We start from the raw sequence: 6,165 nt of genomic DNA on the forward strand, positions 1-6,165 counted from the left end.
TTAAATTTCACTGAAAGTTATAATTTTTTACCTAACATACTGAAATTGAACTGAAATTTCTCTGAACTTCTGTAGAAACTTTTCTTAAAATTTCTCTGAAATTTTATTAAAATTTTGCTGAAAATGAATTTTTCATCAAAAAATTGCTGAAATTAAATTAAATTTTTTCTGAAATACTGTTCCAAAACGGGAATTAAGTTCAACGAAATTTTTCCATCAGAGTTGAAGAGCGGATTTTACAGAATTGTCTTATCCGTTTTGTCTATATTTTTCCTGAAGTACTGCAGGTAATAATGTTAAAAAGATCTCGTTCATCTCAAATTTTGATAAAAATACATTGAATCAATGTGTCCTCGCGTTTTTAACTTTTTATTTGTATTATATATGGTTATTTTAATGTGAAACATAAAATGTTATATAAAAAAAATCTTCTGATGTTGCAAATATATAGGCAAAATTTACAAGAATTATATTCGTTTATAATCCGGTTAAATTTCGATCTCAAAACATTTCCCGTATGAATTTTGGCCACAAGTGCATTAACATATATCGGACAGCGAGCCATACTGTAATCTAATGAAGATGATAAGGATCAGTTGTAACAACATCATTTATTTCTTCGCAGTTGGTAGTCTGGTCTGGTTAATGAACGATACCACAAAATAAAAAGAAGGAGACCAAATTCGAGAATAAAAATGGACTTGAAATACGGTGTCGGATAATTCACGGAAAACGGAACAATGCGATTTTAGTGTCATTGCGGGAAAAATTGAAAGTATTGGGTCATCTAAAAAGTATCCGCGGTTTTTTGTCACTAGATGGTGTTGACCATCAATATATTGGGTCATCTAAAAAGTATCCGCGGTTTTTGTCACTAGATGGTGTTGATGGTCAACACATCTAGTGACAAAAAACCGCGGATACTTTTTAGATGACCCAATATACCACAATGATCCAATATATACCACATGGTAACGCGTACGGAATACACATGTATGCACGTTTTACTTTTAATATAGAAATTTTAATTTGTATAAAATTTAATTTTATTTGATTAAATAGTAAATGCATCGTTACCGACGTCGCATTAGGAACTTTCCACCAGTAACGGAATTCTCTAAAAGTCTTATCGATGATTGTCGCTATCGTTAACTAGCGATAGTCAATGGCAGGACAATCCTGGAAGAAAGCGCGATTTTCATTGGCTGTGACTAGTTAATGATAATTGTCGATAAAACGTTTAAAGAATCCAACAACAGAAAAACGAACAGCGTATTCTAATCTCACGACCGCGTGTGACTCGACTCATATGAGTGAGATGATGTGAGGATGACAAGAAGGAAAAATCGCGTGAGAATTCCCTTAAACAAGAAATGCCATGAATGTGGCAGCATTGCGCATCGATCACGCGAGATTTGAATGCAGTGAAGGTATTTTTGAAAAGGTCACAAGTTTTTTTTTCATTTTCAAGGATAAAATCTGTACTTTATAAAGCTTTCAATAGATTTTGAATCTATCCTTATCTCTACGTGGCATTTTTTTAAAAAATGAGGACGTTTTTTTAAAGAAATGTTTGATGCACTTTATGGGTGGAGTAAATTTTTTTCGTAAATATTATGATGATCATCGTAAAGTATGAACTTTTCTTTTATAAATTAAAAAAAATTAAATTATGTACGATTTTTTTCGAGGAGATACAGTGTATTAAACTTACCTATACACATTTTATATAATTACCTCCAGCATTAGCATTATCCAATATGTAGGGAGAATATTATAATATTATAATGGTTGGATTTTGCACGCGCGCATGTGTGTGTGTGTGTGTGTGTGTGTGTGTGTGTGTGTGTGTGTGTGTGTGTGTGTGTGTGTGTGTGTGTGCAAAGGAGAATGGCAGTATGTGGGGATATATTTGCTCTTTAAATCTCTGTATATCCGCCTCTTCGAATGACCTCTTGTAACGTACATATTGATGCAAGCTCTAATTGAAGCTTGTGGAATTTCCTATATTTGATGCAATGCTGTTTCCAGTTGCTGTAGATTTGTTAACTGTTCCTTTAATCTTCGTAATCTTTCTTCTCATCATATCTCACACAATCCTATATCGATATTGTTTTCTTCAAGGAAGTTGCAATTCTGGCGATATGTGGGCGAGTGTTGTCCTCGCATCAGGATAAAATTGAGATGCTACCACACAGAGAAAAAGATTTCTCTGGATTTAATAAATTTTATTGTATCCAAATAAATTTGTTATTTGGAATGATCCAAACAAATCAATGTTTGAATTAATAAATGCGATTGTTGTGATAATTGAAACAATATATATCTTAATTTGCCTTAAATATATTATTTATTTGTACAGATAATCTCTATCTTCGATATTTGTGTGATCAAATTGTACGGCACAAACGTAATTGATATAGCACATAGCACTGCTCGTTTAATTCTTGTTAGATATATAAGCTATTGTTTCTATATTTTCGGTCAAAAAATGTAATGATTGTTCTAAGAAAGCAATTATATTTGCATGAAAAATCTTTATCAATATATTTTGCCATTTTCAAATAAATAATTTGTTTCATTGTTTGTATTCATTGTAACCAAATAATATACTATTTAATTTAAAGATATTACTTCGAATAATAATGTTATTTCTGTCAAGCAATAGAGGTTCTCAAATGAAACAAAATTTTTATTCAAACAAATAATATTTCGTATAAACATACGTTATTTCAATGAAACAAATTTTAGTCAAATGAATAGGAATACTAAATCCAAAGAAACTTTTTTCTCTGTGCATATCCTCAATGAGCAAAGATTTGAATCCCATTGAACTTGTATAGATTATGATGGGAAGAAGATTAGAGGAATCAGATCTGCAGCAATTGGAAGCAACATTGCATCGAATATAGTAAGAAATTCTTCAGGCTTCAATTAAAGCTTGCATCAATATGCGTGCACAAAAGGTCATCTGAAAACAAGGTGTAAATACACAATTTTAAAGAGCAAATATATCCCCATATACCTCCCCCCCTCCCCTCCCAGATGCTGCCTCTTGAAATTCAATTGATTCCTTCTTTTTCTTCTTTTTTTCTTCGATATGAGATCTGAATCCGTTTCAGCTTGCGCTTCTTCTTTGATATCAAAAGTTTCTGGTATATCTTCTGTTTTTAATTCTAATTTGTTTCTTCTTTTTTTTCGGAATGTCGGATTCCGTTTTTATTTGTGCCAGAAATAAGAAAATCAACCACACACACACACACACACACAATCAAAATCCTTCATTTCATACTGTGATTAATTTTTTTGCTTTATGTCTTATACGTTATACAGCGTTATGCAAAAGTCTGTGTTGCGGCTTATAAGATAAAAAATACAAATTTCTATTTAAACTTTAAATTAAACTTTAACGTATATACAGGATTGTTTAAAATGATTGTGATCTAGATTTCCACTTATCCAACATATATTTTTATGCCTTAAGTATTCTTAAAGTCTTCAGCTTTATCTTGTACTCCGCTAAGCTTGAAGCTTATCTCTGAAGTTAATTTTTTGTGGCATTTAATATAGATGTAGAAGAACAATTATAGATATACGGTACTGTTTTCTTTTTAGCTCAATTTCTTGGACATTTATCTTCTCTTTTTTTCTCTAATATGTATTATATATATATATATATATATATATATATATATTCTATATATTATATGTATATATAGAATATTGATGCTCAGACGAAGCGATCATCTTGTTTAAGGATCCTATTCACTTTAATTTTTAATTAAAATATTTCTGAGAAAGAAATATTTCGATAGTAAATCTCGGATTTCTCTAGCTTTTTTACTCTAGCTTTCGTATTTAATTAAAAATATTCTTATTTTGTATATCTATTATATTTATATACGATTATTCGAAATGATTGCCAAAGTTTCAATTTCTTGTAAATAATGCATTTAACATTTATAGCCATACTGAGAGATAGGTAGTTTGATTTGAATCCTTTGCTATTCAATAGCTTATGTGTTTAAAGCTTTGTATATCGCATTGGCCAAGTTGTTCAATGTGATTTATTAATTCCTTCTTCATCTGAAATTTCAGAACGATTTCTATCATCGTGGATATAAGATTTAAGCTGCTGAATGGCGACAAATTCGGAACAAAATTTCAACAGATTTGCTATATATAGGGCTGTTCTTTTTAGCTGAACCTCTAACGCGGTTTTTTCTCCCTTTAAAAATTAAAGCGAATTTATCTGACACTTATTTATCTAACTTGCAGGCAGGTACATAATAGCTGAATCTTCGAAATAATTATGCGTTTTGCATATATTAATCGATAATTTAATTCATGGTTTTATATTTTTTCAAAAAAGTATTAGCTACAATTAATATTGTACAAGTACGATTATATATTATAGAATTCGCTTGTAATTGCCATCAAATTAATAATAGATATAAAACTGACTTGTTATATATCTCATAATGCACATCTCTTTTGCAAAAATGAGATTTTATCATAATTAGCAGAATTGTATTGTATTTAAATAACGATTCGCACAAAAATACTATAATAGAGTAAGAAACTATAAAGATCTTCCATGAGACGATTGCACGCAATTAAGATCGTGAATCGGAAGCCGATTATGTTGTAAATATATTAGATATTAGCGCATGACTTGCAAAAAAGTAATATCTCATATATTTTTTACATTATATATTCATATAAGTATCAATATTAATTATAAATCTTGATGCACATATGTGACAACAGATGTGTTTGACAGAGCAATATATCATAAATTTAACGATTAAATCATGAAAGTCAATTTAAAACTTTCGCGATAGATCTCCACAATATATATTCTTTAGAATTTATACGTTTATTTTTCGTTCAAAAAGAATATATCTTTTAAAAAAAATATATTATATATTGATATTTTAAAAATTTAAATAATTCACGAGCGTAAACAATATTATTTCTACAAAATCAGCACAACAGAAGATATGTATATAATAAATGATTATTAATTTATAGTATAGAAGCAATGTTTGTAAGCAAAAGAATTTTAGTTTTACTTTTAAAATATGCTTATTTTGGAAAAATAGAAATATTATTTAAGGAAAAACGTTATACTTGTATATACATTCATAAAAAGAAAATATCATCAGAGAAAAAAAAAATATCATCAAATCCGAAAAAATTCTGATTAAATTTGACTAACAGACTTTGATCTATATACATTTGTCGTCGGGTATTTGGTATGATGGACCATGGTGTGCGTTGTGACTTCCCACCCAGCAAACGAGAATGAATTAAAATGAATTCAGATTTTCAAAAATATTGATTCACAAATGTTAAAATGAATGCTTTTCAATCCTAAATACATTTTTATTCATTTATAGGAATTGCATGGAGCACATCTCTATGCCTTTCAATCTAAAAATAATATTAGCTTTTTCTGCGTACAACACACACTTTGTGAATACTGTTTAATTCAAAGTTTTGAATAGGAAATGCAGTTTTTCAATCCAATTGTATCCAATTGAATCTCATTGAATTCAATTAAATCCAATTAAATTCAAAAAAAAGTATATTCGCTATTTAAAATACGCATTCGGGTAGAAAAAAATTTCAATTCATTTTAATCCATTCTCGTTTGCTGGACATCTGTAGAAAATAAATAACAAATATTTTTCTCATTATAATATAAATGTATTTTAAAAATAATTATAATTAAGTGGTTATTAATTTCTTTGTCATGTACCATTCAGTAATCCTAAATATTTACTTTACGTTATATATCAATACAAAAATTCTAACATTCTCTCATGTAATATTTTTTATAACATTATGCCGTTCAATAATACATTTCGTTTCTAATTGTACGGTTTTCATAATAGCAATTTTTGAAACTTTGGCTGCGTTCAGCAGAACACAATAAGTTTTGCAACCGTTTTATGGTTCTCTGCTGAGATTGGACTAATTCTCTTGATCTAAAAACATAACCCAAAGAAAATCGTTCTCTATGGGGTAAAATAAATTTTTTCGTAAATGTCATAATAACCATCGTAAAATATGGATTTTTCTCTTACAAATTAAAAAAAGAGCTATGTATTTTTTTTAATTGTACGTCAAATTATGCAAATTTCTAAAAAAAAAAAAAAG

At 28.9% G+C, this 6,165-nt stretch overlaps 1 long non-coding RNA gene across 1 annotated transcript; it reads left to right on the forward strand.

The window, feature by feature from the left end:
- Window positions 1-1,068: 1,068 nt before the first annotated feature.
- On the forward strand, window positions 1,069-5,308 carry LOC147907808 (uncharacterized). The gene is made up of 2 exons (XR_015546923.1): window positions 1,069-1,430; window positions 4,099-5,308. It is a non-coding gene; the product is annotated as an uncharacterized LOC147907808 (long non-coding RNA).
- Window positions 5,309-6,165: the final 857 nt, after the last annotated feature.

The sequence above is a fragment of the Acromyrmex echinatior genome, chromosome 12 (genome assembly GCF_024713525.1).
Source record: "Acromyrmex echinatior isolate Ae372 chromosome 12, ASM2471352v2, whole genome shotgun sequence".
NCBI lineage: Eukaryota > Metazoa > Arthropoda > Insecta > Hymenoptera > Formicidae > Acromyrmex > Acromyrmex echinatior.